The sequence below is a fragment of the Rhinopithecus bieti genome, unplaced genomic scaffold, assembly GCF_001698545.2.
Source record: "Rhinopithecus bieti isolate Rb0 unplaced genomic scaffold, ASM169854v2 scaffold_35856, whole genome shotgun sequence".
Taxonomy (NCBI): domain Eukaryota; kingdom Metazoa; phylum Chordata; class Mammalia; order Primates; family Cercopithecidae; genus Rhinopithecus; species Rhinopithecus bieti.
In genome coordinates, this window is record NW_016815820.1 from 2,500,042 (window position 1) to 2,515,092 (window position 15,051).

The 15,051-nt window shown below is 47.0% G+C and overlaps 1 protein-coding gene across 1 annotated transcript in view; it reads right to left on the bottom strand.

Moving 5' to 3' along the window:
- Positions 1–14,188: 14,188 nt before the first annotated feature.
- Positions 14,189–15,051, bottom strand: part of CALCOCO2 (calcium binding and coiled-coil domain 2) — a 36,730-nt gene continuing 35,867 nt past the window's right edge. The window contains exon 14 of the mRNA XM_017853992.1: positions 14,189–14,337. The gene's annotated coding sequence lies outside the window, so the exon portion shown is untranslated. The remainder of the gene's footprint in view (positions 14,338–15,051) is intronic.

Sequence of the window (15,051 nt, forward strand, 5' to 3'; positions counted from 1 at the left end):
CCGGGTTCAAGCAATTCTCCTGCCTTAGCCTCCCAAAGTGCTGGGATTACAGGCTTGAGCCACCGCGCCCGGCCTATTTTTTGTATTTTTATTAGAAATGGGGTTTTATCTTGTTGGCCAGGCTGGTCTCAAACTCCTGACCTCAGGTGATCCGCCCACCTCAGCCTCCCAAAGTGCTGGCATAAGCCACTGTACCCAGCTTTGTTTTATTTTTGAGATGGGGTCTCTCTCTCTCTCACCCAGGCTGGAGTGCAGTGGTGCAGTCATGGCTCACTGCAGCCTTGACATCCTGGGTTCAGGTGGTCTTCACACCTCAGCCTCCCAAGTAGCTGGGACTACAGGCTCATGCCACCATGCCCTGCTGCTAATGTTTGTTTGTTTTTTGGTAAAGAGGCAGTCTCGCTATGTTACTCAGGCTGGTCTTGAATTCCTGGCCTCAAGTCATCCTCCTGCCTTGGCCGCCTAAAGTGCTGGGATTACAGGCATGAGTCATTAGGCATGGCCCGTTTTCTGTTTTTTTTTTTTTTTTTTTTTTTTTTTTTTTGAGATGGAGTCTTGCTCTGTCGCCCAGGCTGGAGTGCAGTGGCACGATCCCAGCTCACTGCAAGCTCCGCCTGCTGGGTTTATGCCATTCTCCTGCCTCAGCCTCCCAAGTAGCTGGGACTACAGGTGCCCGCCACCTCGCCTGGCTAGTATTTTGTATTTTTTAGTAGAGACGGGGTTTCACCGTGTTAGCCAGGATGGTCTCGATCTCCTGACCTCGTGATCCGCCCGTCTCGGCCTCCCAAAGTGCTGGGATTACAGGCTTGAGCCACCGTGCCTGGCCTGTTTTCTGTTTTTTTTTAAGAGACAGTCTCACTATGTCGCCCAGGTTGGAGAGCAATGGCTATTCACAGGTGTGATCATAGCTCACTGCAGTCTCAAACTCCTGGGCTCAAGCAGTCCTTCGATCTCAGCCTCTCGAGTAGCTGGGACTACAGGCGAGCACCACCACACCTGGCTCACTTCCTGTTTTTTGAGTGGGAGTTTCACTATCTGGCCCCACCTGCCTCTCTAGCTGGGTCTTGACTGTTCAGTGCTATGCATGCTCCAGCTTTGCCACACCTCACTGGCCCTCAACAAACCTGCATTTCTACACTGCCATTCCTTCTGCCCCGAATGCCTTTCCTCCCCAGCACTGTATGGCAAACTCCTACACATCCTTCAAGGCCCATCTTGAATGCCACCTTCCCTGTGATGACTTCCCCTATTGCCCCAGACTTATTTCCTTGTCTTTAGTGCTCCCATAGAACTTGGTGCACATCTACTCCAGTAGTCATTGCACAGAACAGTAATCATTTGTTATACATGGTGACCTCCTGGAGAATGGGGACGTGTGCTATTTCTCTTTGTATTTGTCTTTTGTTCCCAGAACAGGTAAGTATGTGGTGCCGGGTATAGGTAGGTACTCACACAATAAGTGTGAATGAGTGAACGAGGGGTGGGGTTGATCTGAGCCTGAAAGAGGAAGTTCCCTAGCTGCACTTTCCTGGAGCAATCTCTAGAGGGCAGTCTCACACCATGCTTGTCTTCTCTAGCCTTTTCCCGAGTTGCTTTTTTTCTACTATAGGCAGCTCAGATATATATGGGTGGATGGATGGATGGATGGATGGACAGATGGACGAACGAACGGATGGATGGATGGGTGGATAAATAGATAGGGTGGGCATGGTTCACATGGGCTCTGGAGTTGACAAGCTCTGGGACCAGGGAATCTAACCAAGTCAACCTAGGCACTGGAGGCACTGCTGGCCCATCCCTTAGACACAGTGGCATAGGAGCTAGGCTTATTATTGAAACCTGGAAAAAAGTTATTGTTTTCAAAAAAAAAAAGTTGCAAAATGGCATTGGATAAATATTGAAATAAATGGCTACAAAACAAAATCTCAACCAATTGCAACTCAACTCAGTTTGCATATATAGTTTATGTATAAACTACATTTCAGGTGGGGTGCGGTGGCTCACGCCTGTAATCCCAGCACATTACAGGCGTAATGTGTAATTACGCCTGTAATTACGCCTTTGGGAGGCCGAGGCAGGCAGATCACCAGAGGTCAGGAGTTCAAAACCAGACTGACCAACATGGAGAAACCCCATCTCTAATAAAAATACAAAAATTAGCCAGGTGTGGTGGTGCATGCCTATAATCCCAGCTACTTGGAAGGCTGAGGCAGGAGAATCACTTGAACCCGGGAGTTAAGAGGTGAGCCGAGATTGCACCACTGCACTCCAGCCTGGGCGACAAGAGCGAAACTCCATCTCAAAAAAAAAAAAAAAAAAAAAAAAACCTTCTGTGGGATGTGAATGCATTTTAATATTTTTGAAATGATGTGGGCACTCCTAAAAGTGTCAAGGGCCCTTGACTTCTTGAAAAGGCCCTGCAAGGACCAAGCGGAATGGAATCCAAGACTCCCCACCAGGGGGCTCAGGACTCTGCTGCTCATTATAAGTCCCTGCTCTGAGTCTGAGTCTGCAGGTCCAGTCCCACTTCCTACTGAGGGCTCTGGAGCCAAACCCGCGAAGATAACATTCAGTAACACAGGCTGCCCTCAACCACAGTCTTTCCTAATCTCAAGGTAAGATGGGAGAGGGTGGTGGTATTTCGTTTACTTAAGCTCCTACATGGGGGAGCTATTGAATAGGAAGAGGCTGTGTCTCCTGGGACTGCTGGCTCGGGGGTGGAATGGACAGGAGACAAGAACAGAACCAAGTGTCGTGTATGCATGCCTGTAGTCCCGGCTACTCAGGAGACTAAGGTGGGAGGATCACTTAAGCCTGGGAGATTGAGGCTGCAGTGAGCCGAGATTGTACCACTGTACTCCAGCCTAGGTGACAGAATGAGACCCTGTCTCCAGGGAAAAAAAAAAAAAGTCAAGTTTCAAGGACATCTGATGTTTAACCTAGTGCTCTTAATCACTACATCATAATCATACCCTCTTTCAGAGTGACCTGCCCAATTTCACAAAGCTGTTAATCAGGTGGCAGGGCAGAACACTTATTGAGTGCTTACAATCAGCATGTGTCAGGTGCTGTTCTAAATGCTCTACCCATTTTAACTCATCTAGCTGAAGCAGGGACTATAATTTTCAATGCCATTTTACAAATGGGGAAACCAAAGCCAAGAGCGGTTGAGTGACTTGTCTAAAGTTGCCACCAGACAGTCTAGTTCCAGAGTCTGGGCTCTTCACCATGATGACCTACTAGCCTGTCTACTTTATGGAGGGACAAGGTTTGGGGCTGTCAAAACTCAGGGTCAAAAATGACAGGACAAATGGAATAGAGGATGGGCAGGAGGGATGCAGGGGTGTGTGAGGTATGTGAAAGAGGTGGAACATGAAGGAGAACCCAGTCACAGAGGTTCACAGATATTCTCTGCTGTTTCCTCAGTAGGAACTCAATGCTGAGTTCCTATCAAAACTACTGACAGCATATCTCCCCAAATACCATTTCCTTAAAAGGCATTTTGTCAGTGTCTTTTTTCTAAGAAATGGGGTGTCACTCTGTTGCCCGGGCTGGAATGCAGTGGTGTGATCTCAGCTCACTGCAACCTCAGCCTCCCAGGTTCAAGCGATTCTCCTGCCTCAGATTCCTGAATAGCTGAGATTACAAGCACCTGCCACCATGTCCAGATGATTATTGTTTTTTTTTTTTTTTTTTTTGAGATGGAGTCGTGCTCTGTCACCCAGGCTGGAGCACAGTGGCGCCATCTCGGCTCACTGCAAGCTCCGCCTCCCGGGTTCACACCATTCTCCTGCCTCAGCCTCCCGAGTAGCTGGGACTACAGGCGCCCACCACAATGCCCGGCTAATTTTTTGTATTTTTAGTAGAGATGGGGTTTCACCGTGTTAGCCAGGATGGTCTCCATCTCCTGACCTCGTGATCCCCCCTCCTCGGCCTCCTAAAGTGTTGGGATTACAGGCGTGAGCCACCGTGCCCGGCCTAATTATTGTATTTTTAATAGAGCTGGGATTTCACCATGTTGGCCAGGCTGGCCTCGAACTCCTGACCTCAAGCGATCTGCCCACCTTGGCCTCCCGAAGTGCTGGGATTACAGGCTGTGCTCAGCTTGTCAAAGTGTCTTACTTAGCAAATATAGCTGCTTTGCAAACGGGTTCCTTTTTCCCTTGTGACTAGGACCACTGTTCTGCCAGAATGGCTAGCCAGGCCTCCAGATAGGGTTAGGAGCCACTTTGTTGAGAAGGATATGAGCAAGATGGCTGTGCAGGGGGAATGACTGGTGTGGACTTCATCAGAGATTGAATTAAGTGATGGAAAGGGAATGTTCCATGGCTTTGGTCCCTAATATAAATCTATTCAGGGTTGTGGCATCAGCCCTAGGTTTCCTGACTCAACTGGAAATCATAAGGACAGGTTTACGGAGGTAGAATGATTCCATTTGGAGAAAGGAGAACTGGAAAGAGACACAGAGCATCTGTAATTAAGTGCAAGAGCTCTGAAGTTGGACTGCCTGAATTCAAATCCCAACTCTGTAGGCAGGGCATGGTGGCTCACACCTGTAATCCTAGCACTTTGGGAGGCTGAGGCTGGCAGATCGCTTGAGCCCAGAAGTTCGAGACCAGCCTGGACAACATGGTGAAACCCTGTCTCTACAAAAAATACAAAAATTCTGGTGGAGCGTGGTGGCTCACGTCTGTAATCCCAGCACTTTGCGAGGCCAAGGTGGGTGAGACCAGCCTGGCCAACATGGTGAAACCCCGACTCTGTCTCAAAAAAAAAAAACCAAAAAACACAAAAATTTACTGGCCATGGTGGTGCACACCTGTAGTCTCAGCTACTCGGGAGGTTGAGGTGGGAAGATTGCTTTAGCCCAGAAAGTAGAGGCTGCAGTGAGTTGACATCATGCCACTGCACTCCAGCCTGGGCAACAAAGGAGGACTGTCTCAAAAAAAAAAAAAAGGTCCCAACTTTGTAACTATATGACCGTGAGTGATTTACTCAACCTCTCTCCGTGGCCCATCTGCAAAATGGGTTTATTAATACCTTTGTTAATTATCACATATTAATGATTAATGTTTTGTTGTGGGGGTTAAAATGATCAAATCCGAAGTGCTTAACACAGTGCTTACCATATAAGCACTCAATGCCTACTATTTTCTTTCTTTCTTTTTTTTTTTTTTGAGACAGAGTCTGGCTCTGTCGCCCAGGCTGTAGTGCAGTGGTGCGATCTCGGCTCACTGCAACCTCCGCCTCCCGGGTTCACACCATTCTCCTGCCTCAGCCTCCCGAATAGCTGGGACTACAGATGCCCACCATCATGCCCGGCTAATTTTTATATTTTTAGTAGAGATGGGGTTTCACCGTGTTAGCCAGGATGGTCTCGAGCTCCTGACTCCCAAAGTGCTGGGATTACAGGCGTGAGCCACCGCACCTGGCCTATTTTTTTTTCTTTTTCTTTTTGAGATGGAGTTTTGCTCTTGTCACCCAGGCTGTAGTGCGGTGAGTGGTGCGATCTTGGCTCACTGCAACCTCCACCTCTAGGGTTCAAGCGATTCTCCTGCCTCAGCCTCCCAAGTAGCTGGGATTACAGGTGCGTGCCACCATGCCTGGCTAATTTTGTATTTTTAGTAGAGACAGGGTTTTACCAGGTTGGCCAGACTGGTCTCGAACTCTTGACCTCAGGTGATCCACCCGTCTCGGCCTCCCAAAGTGCTGGGATTACAGGCGTAAGCCACAGCGCCTGGCCCAATGCCTACTATTTTATCCAAATTAAGAGGAGATGTTACACTTAAAATTTTGTTAAGAAGGTAGATCTCATGTTGTGTTCTTACCACAATGAAAAAAAAACTTAGAAAAGTAGGTAGTCAGCAGAAAAAAAAGAAAAAAAAGGAAACAAAGTTAACTCAGAAAAAAATAAAATATTATATACGGCAGATGCAGAACACAACAAAAATAATCCTGTTGTTCAGTATGTGTTAACAGGGACTGAAGCTGGCTACAGGAAGAATTTCCCAGCAACAAAGAGTGGGAAGCCCTGAGCAAATTGTAAAAGCTCCTCCTCAGTTTCTTCCCAAGAGAAGTTTTCATCTCAGGGGTGGTCATTCTGGAGGCAGGGGCCTGCAGGAGACACCCTGGTAACAGGCAGGTCTGTTTGGCTTCCTGAATCCATGACAGTTGATAAACAAGGCCCCTTCAGATGCTCTGTTGGGTATTGCCTGGGGTGTGTAACCAGGAGATGGAGTGCCTGCATTTCCAAGATCATTTATAGCTGTTTCCTGTACCCGAGTAAATTTTTCATTTTAAAGATGCCTCCTGGCCCGACCCAAATTTCGGCTTAACATTAGCAGTTGCTTCTCTTTGGCTGAGCAGATGAACTGCAAAAACTCTCAGAGTGAAAGAGGGAAGGAGGGTGGGGCTGGGTGAGGCGGCAGGGATGGGTTCCAGGAAATGGGAGGTGGGACTGGTTCGTCACCAGGGTCTCTCTGGTAAACTGGAAGGCCAGGCTGGCTACTGGCAAAGAAAGAGTTACTGAGCATCAGCTGAAGGGATGGCAAGCAGTGAGGGAGGCTCTGGCCCAGCAATTCTTATCTTCAGGAAAGTTTAAGAGTCATTGTCACTTGGAGGGAATTTCCTGGACTATGAACTTTATTGTAGAGAGGACAGAATGGTTGGGTGGGAGGAAGTTAGCCTCAGGTTCCACACCCACCGCTCCCATTCCCCCACAGCTGGGTTTGCTGTTTCTCCAAACAATTTAGTGTTAACAACATAAACCCTGGTCCAGCCTGGCCTCCTGCAGCTGTGTGGCCTTCAAGTCTTTATCCTTGCTAAGCCTTGGCTCCCTCATCTACAAATGGGTTTAATAACAGCACTTGCTTATAGTAAATGCCGAATATATGTTGGGTTTGAATAATGAGGAGGAAGCTGGGGCCAGAGATTTGCACTGAGGAGAATGAACAGAAATCTGTCCCTATTCTTCTTCTTCTATTTATTTATTTTTTTAGACAAGTCTTGCTCTGTAGCCCAGGCTGGAGTGCAGTGGTGCAATCTCAGTTCACTGTAACCTCCACTTCCCGGGTTCAAGTTTCTCATGCCTCAGTCTCCCAAGTAGCTGGGATTACAGTCACCCACGACCATGCCCAGCTAATTTTTGTATTTTTAGTAGAAATGGGATTTCACCGTGTTGGTCAGGCTTGTGTCAAACCCTTGACCTCAGGTGATCTGCCCGCCTCGGCCTCCCAAAGTCCTGAGATTACAGGCCTGAGCCCCCGTGCCCGGCCTGTCCCTGTTCTTGGATGCTGATTAGAGGAACAAGACAGGCATGCATCAAAATAAATGCATTTGGTTGCTTCACCTAACCAATGGTGCAAAAGCACCAATCTTGAAAACAATTTCTAGTTACACCTTGTAGTATATTTTGAGTTCTTGTTTGTTTGTTTGTCTTGGAGATGGAGTCTTGCTCTGTCACCCAGGCTGGAGTGTACTGGCGTGATCTCAGCTCACTGCAAACTCCGCCTCCTGGTTCAAGCAATTCTCCTGCCTCAGCCTCCTGAGTAGCTGGGATTACAGGTGCCCGCCACCACACCCAGCTAGTTTTTTGTATTTTAGTAGAGATGGGGTTTCACCCTGTTGCCCAGGCTGGTCTCAAACTCCTGAGCTCAGGCAATCCGCCTGTCTCAGCCTCCCAAAGTGCTAGGATTATAGGCATGAGCCACTGCACCTGGCCCCTTGTAGTACATTTTGTCTTCCCAGTCTATTTTGAGATGTTGTTCAAGTAAATGTGTGTCCCCAGGGCTCCAGCAGGCTCACAGCAGGAAGCAGCAGTCAGGAAGTGCAAGGTGGCAAGCAGGACACTGGGTTGTCAAGCAGAACCGGAATGTGTTCTGGACCCACTGGCAGGTGAGGTTTGCTGAATTCTACACAACAGCAGCTACCACATCCTTCTGTGTTCTGGAGCCAGGGAAGGCTTCCAGACAGAGGGGGCTTCTCCCTGTAATTTGAGGGAGATTATTGGCTCAGGCAAAGGTTAGAGGGTTTAAAGAGGAGAAAAAGAGAAGCACCCAGCAGCCTCAAGCTGGAGAAAGCCCTGGGGACCTTGTAGAGCTCCTCTTCTGGGGACAAAGACCATGAGGGGTCATAGCTGGCACAGCAGAGCACAACATCCCAGGGAACAGATGTTGAAGCTGGATTAGACCCTGACAACGGATGTGAAATATTGACCCAGCGAAAAGTGCCTGGTGTTTGTACAGAGGCCAAATCGGTGCAGCAGCTTCCATGGGAGGAGGGGCCGGAAAGTGCCCAGGTCCGGAGGTCACTCTCCACACTCCCACACACTCTCCCAGGGGCCACAAGTCAGTCTCCAGCTCAGGGAGGATTTAAAGGAGGATGCCTGTGTTGGAAATCAAGGCAGGCATTCACGGGCATGCACCCACACATGCACACATAGTCTTTTTTCTTTACTTGAAGGCTCACCTAGTTCTGTTTGTGTTAAAAAAAAAAAAAAAAAGAAAAGAAAACAAAAGAACGCTCACCTAGGCCGGGCATGGTGGCTCACACCTATAATTCCAGCACTATGGGAAACTGAGGCAGGGATCACTTGAGGCCAGTTCAAGCCCAGCTTGGGCCACATAGCAAGACCCTGTCTCTACAAAATTTTTTTTTTTTTTAAATTAGCCAGGTGTCGTGGCATGTGCCTGCAGTCCCAGCTACTCAGGAGGCTGACGGAGGAGGACTGCTTGAGCCCAGGAGGTTAAGGCTGCAGTGAGCCATGATCATACCACTCCTGCCTGGGTGAGACAGAGTGAGACACCGTCTCAAAACCCCCCAAAAAATCACAAGCTCACCTCCACATAGAAACAACTAGATGTACTGGGTCATGGTGGTGTACGCCTACAGTCCCAGCTACTCTGAGGCTGAGGTGGGAGGATCACTTGAGCCCAGGAGGTGAGGGTTGCAGTGAAGTATCGTGTCACTGCACTCTAGCCTGGATGACAGAGCAAGACCCTGACTCAAAACGATGTTTTTAAAAATGGATGGAAATGCTAATAATTGTGTTTTGTTGATGTAACTATACTTAAGTTTTGTACTTTATGCATTTTAAATGTTCTCTAATGAGAATACATTTTTTTAAAGAGAGAAAAAAGCTTATCTGCCTGTCAACATTAAGTTCCTAAAATCAAAGGTTTCTTTCCAGTCCTACCCTACTAGTATTTGACACTATTGAACCCATTTTCTGAAACTATTTTCTTGCTTGGCTTTCAGGCTGCCCATTTTCTCCTGGTTTCTCTTCCCTTCATGGATGGCTTCTGGTACCCTGCCTGACTCCTAACGTTAGCATTATTCAGGGTCTGTCCTCAGCCTGCCCTATCTTTTCTCTCCAGATTAGCTTGTCCACTCCCTTGGTTTCAGCTATGCTACTCATGTCAGCTCCAACCCAGTTCTTTGCTGAATTATCCCATTGCCTACTGAGTATCCCCACAAGACCCTCAAATTCAGTGAAAACTTGAAGTTCCCTCCCTGAAGGCTGCTGTTCCTTCTGTGTGTTCTATCTTGACTGGCTGGGTCAGAATCCTAGTAATCATTTATCTGCCCCTACCTTTCTGTAGTGGGTTGAATGGTGCCCTCCCACCCAAAAAGAGATGTCCACACATGCCACCAAGCCTGGCTTTTTCTTTTTTTGTAGATAGGGGTCTTGTCATGTTGCACAGACTTATCATACCCTTTATATAGTGAACAAGTATTGCCTTATATGACCAAAGGTGATTAAGTTAAGGATCTTGAAAAGACTTATCCTGGATTAGCCAACTGGGCCCTAAATCCAATGACATATGTCCTTATAAAAGGGCACACAAAGCGCACACACTGAGGAGAGGCGGCGGCACAGGGAGGAGGCACTGTGGCCGTGGAAGCAGGTTTTGTAGTGATGCCACAAGTCAAGGGACACCAACAACCACTGAAATAATGGACTGTCCCCTACAGCTTCGCGATGGAGCCTTGTCTCTCATTATGCCCCACTAGAACACTATACCCTCACCTCACACATGGTTGCAATTCCCTCATTTCAACATGCTCTTTGAAGCTCTTCCTTAAAAAAAAAAAAAAAATCAGCTTTAGAGATAATTGTAGATTCACATGCGGTTTAAGGCTGGGTGCAGTGCTGGGAGGCTTGCAACCTGGGATTCTGAGCCACTCCTACATCCTCGTAACAGAATCCTTCCCCACCTTCACCCTACCCCTTGTTAGCACAAATAAGCTTGTTAATGTAGCTCAACTAGGTTGTGTTGTCTTTCAGGACAGAGACTGATTTCTTTTCATGTTCTAGTATTTTTGCTTAAAAGTCCTTTGCATTCTGGTACTGCTTCTCCTTCTGTCTTTGCAGAGAACCTCAGAATACATTCCCTGTGTCTGTCTGCCATCTCTGTCCCTCTGCCTCTTCCAAAGCACACTTCTCGAACATCCTTAACTTGAGCTTTCAAAACACCTTTAATTAACACTGAAGTCCCATGGCTGCCAAGTCCTTAATTTGCAGGATGACTTCCCTTATCTTTTAAGTATCCTTAGGGCTGCCGGTTAGCTCAGTTGATCAGAGTGTAGTGCTGTAAGTATCTTTACATTGCTTTTCTGGGTGGTTTTCTCCTTTCCCGATCTGACTGGGAGAGCCCTGAAACCGAAGACTTTCTCCCCTAGCAGTTTCCAAGCTCCCAGAGGCAGAGACTTGGTTAATCTTGTAGATCCCTCAGGGGAAGAACTTTTTACTTTATAAATCCTGGTCTGATACTAGCTCTGCACACTGTGGGTGCTCAATAAATGTTGATTGACTGAGTAAACAATGAATGTTGTCCTCTGGAGTGTCATATTCCTCCTTTCCACAGGGAGAAAGTAATAACATTAGGCAGAGCAGGCTGGATCGCTTAATGTGATTACCTGGGATTTGTGGGCCAGTGACTCTGTCCCCCAACTTTATTGGGTACATCCATCTCGACAGAATAGATATTACCAGAGACCACTAATGCTGTTGGCCAAATGATGGGCTATCACTAATTCCCTTGACCCTATTAATCTTGATTCTATCGCACTGAAGCTGCTGCGTCCAGTCCAAGATAGGGGGAGAACACAGCACAGTTGTGGTAGCGATTGTACTGACATCAGCGTAATCTATCCAAGTTCAACAGTGTTTAACTTGCTCTGGGTTTGTATTTGAGACATCCTTCATGTCTCAAATGATAATTTGAGATCTAATTCACAATGCATAAAATGCATCCATTTAAAGTATGTAACTCGGCTGGGTGCAGTGGCTCATGACTGTAATCCCAGCACTTTGGGAGGCTGAGGCAGGGGGATCACTTGAGGTCAGGAGCTCGAGACCAGCCTGGTCAACATGGTGAAATCCATCTCTACTATAATACAAAAACTAGCTGTGTGGTGGCACACACCTGTAACCCCAGCTACTCAGGAGGCTGAGGCAGAAGAATCACTTGAACCCGGGAGGTGGAGGTTGCAGTGAGCCCAGATCATGCCACAGCACTCCAGTCTGGGTAACAGAGTGAGACTTCGTTTAAAAAAAAAAAAAGGTATGTAACTTGATGGTTTTTAGTATATTTGGTGGTGTAACCATCTCCACAATCGAGTTTAGAACGTTTTCTTTACCCTCCCAAAAGAAACTCCATACCTATTAGCAGTCAGTCTCCATTTCCCCCAACCCCCAGCCCTAGGCAACCAACCTATTTTGTTACTACAAATTTGCCTGTTCTGGACATTTCAAATAAATGGAATCATACACTAATGTGGCCTTTTGTGACCGGCTTTTTTCACTTGGCATAGTTTCAAGGCTCATCCATATTGCAACACATACGACTACTTCCTGTTTATTGACAAATAATATCCCATTGTATGGATATACCATATTTTATTTATCCATTCATCAGCTGATAGACATTTGGGTTGTTTCTACTTTTAGTAAGTTATTTCTGCATGTTTCAGCTTATTCATCCATAAAAATGAGTTAACAGCTGCCTTGTCTTGGAGGATTATGAGAGGCACACAGGGAATATGTGAAATACATTCTAAACTATAAAGTGGTACAAGAATGTAAAGATACTTTATTACTTTAATTTTTTCAGAGATAGGGTATCAACTCTGTGGTCCAAGCTGGAGTGCAATGGTGCAATCATGGCTCATTGCAGCCTCAACCTCCTGTGCTCAAGGGATCCTCTTGCCTCAGCCTCCCCTGTAGCTGAGGCTACAGGTACATGCCACCATACCTGGCTTTTTTTTTTTTTTGGAGAGACGAGGTCTTGCTATGTTGACCAGGCTGGTCTCCAACTGCTGGCCTCAAACAATACCAGCACGGGGTATTATAGGTGTGAGCCATCACACTGGCCTAAAGACTTTTTATTTTGAGATGGAGTCTCACTTTATCATCCAGACTGGAGTACTGTGGCGCGATCTCAGCTCACTGCAACCTCAGCCTCCAAAGTAGCTGGGATTACAGGCGGGCATGCCCCACCACATCCAGCTTTTTTTTTTTTTTTTTTTTTTCTTGAGACATTCTTGCTCTGTCACCCAGGCTGGATTGCAGTGGCACGATCTCGGCTCAATGCAACCTCTGCCTCTCGGGTTCAAGTGATTCTCCTGCCTCAGCCTCCCGAGTAACTCGGACTACAGGCACCCACCACCACGCCCGGCTAATTTTTGTATTTTTTTTTTTCAGTGGAGACGGGGTTTCACCATATTGGCTAGGCTGGTCTCAAACTCCTGACCTTGTGACCTGCCCGCCTCGGCCTCCCAAAGTGTTGGGATTACAGACGTGAGCCACCACACCTGGCTAATTTTTTGTATTTTTGGTAGAGATGGGGTTTCACCATGTTGGCCAGGTTGGTCTTGAACTCCTGACTTCAGGTGATCTGCCCACCTCGGCCTCCCAAAGTGATGGGACTACAGATGTGAGCCACCACGCCTGGCCCTAAAGACTTTTTTTTTTTTTTAAAGGTGGAGTCTTGCTCTGTCACCCAGGCTGGAGTGCAGTGGTGTGATCTTGGCTCACTGTAACCTCCACCACCCGGGTTCAAGTGATTCTCCTGCCTCAGTCTCCCGAGTAGCTGGGATTACAGGAGCCTAGCACCACACCCAGCTAATTTTTGAATTTTTAGTAAAGATGGGGTTTCACCAGGTTGGCCAGGCTGGTCTTGAACTCCTGATCTTGTGATATGCCTGCCTCAGGCTCCCAAAGTGCTGGGATTACGGGCATGAGCCACAGCAACTGGCCAAGACTTTTTTTTTTTTTGAGATGGAGTCTCACTGTGCCTCCCAGGCTGGAGTGCAGTGGTATAATCTTGGCTCACTGCAAGCTCCACCTCCCGGGTTCACGCCATTCTCCTGCCTCAGCCTCCTGAGTAGCTGGGACTACAGGCGCCCGCCACTAAGCCCCACTAATTTTTTGTATTTTTAGTAGAGACAGGGTTTCACTATGTTAGCCAGGATAGTCTCAATCTCCTGACCTCGTGATCTGCCTGCCTGGGCCTCCCAAAGTGCTGGGATTACAGGCGTGAGCCACCGTGCCCGGCTAAGACTTTTTAATATTTATATGAGAGCAGCTCAGGAGAGCACTGGGGCCAGTGTAACTTCACTGAGCTTATGCCCTATTGTTGGTTAACTCAGGGCAATCAGTTGAATATCTCTTTGGGTCTTGTCTCTATGTAGAGTCCATTTTGCTTTTTTCCTAGGTAATGGACTGCATCCACATTTCATCCACATTTGTTCATAGGAGACCAGGTTAGAGTATGCTTACTTCAGTGTAAGCTACTGCCACCGTAGAAAATCAAATCACAGGAGAATGATATTTGAACATCAAGGCAGTCATATTTCATCCAAATTTTTAGCAAGACCAGGGAAGAGGGCTGAAGCTATAGGTGTTAAGGCCTAGGTTTCCCAAATATCTTGCCAACTCTCCTTTTCTTGATTTTTTTTTTTTTTTTTTGAGACAGAGTCTTGCTCTGCTGCTCAGGCTGGAGTGCAGTGGTGCGATCTTAGCTCACTGCAACCTCTGCTCCCGGATTCAAGCAATTCTCTGCCTCAGCCTCCCAAGTAGCTGGGATTACAGGTGCCCGCCACCACACCTGGCTAATTTTTTGTATTTTTAGTAGAGACAGGGTTTCACCATCTTGGCCAGACTGGTCTTGAACTCCTGACCTTGTGATCCACCTGCTTCAGCCTTACAGAGTGCTGGGATTACAGACGTGAGCCACTGTGCCCAGCCTCCTTTTTTAATTTTAAGTTAGCTTTCTTTCACACTCACATGTGCCAGGGTGACTTTCTTCTCCCTTCACTGCCCATCCAGTAAGCATGCTAAGGTAATGCAAAAACATTTTAATATTAGACTAAGAAAAAATAAATTAGGAAGGAAAACCTGTTGCCATAACAAGTACAAAGATTCAAAAATTCAACTCAGATATATACCATTTGCTCCCATAACTTCCTATTTTTTGCAGGTATATAACTGTAAGCTATATAATGTATGGGTGAGAGAGGGATGGAGGAAGGCCAGGGTGGGCAGTGGGTTATATAAGAACTACTGTTGGCTGGGTGCAGTAGCTCATGTCTGTAATCCCAGCACTTTGGGAGGCCGAGGCGGGTAGATCACGAGGTCAGCAGATCGAGACCATCCTGGCTAACGCGGTGAAACCCCATCTCTACTAAAAATACAAAAAATAAGCCAGGTGCGGTGGCAGGCACCTGTAGTCCCAGCTATTCAGGAGGCTGAGGCAGGAGAATGCTGTGAACCAGGGAGGTGGAGCTTGCAGTGAGCAGACATTGAGCCACTGCACTCTAGCCTGGGAAACGGAGCGAAACTCTGTCTCAAAAAAAAAATTTAAAAAAAAAGAACTATCGTTTACTACTAGTGGCTGCCTGGAGCATAATTTCCCCCTTCGAAGCCTTGGTAAGAGCAGCTGGGGATAATGAACAGTGGTTAAAATGCTTTGTTTTACACCCAGCAAAAGGGTCATTAATACCTCAACGTTTTTTTTTTTTTTTTTTTTTTTTTTTTTTTTTTTTTTTTTT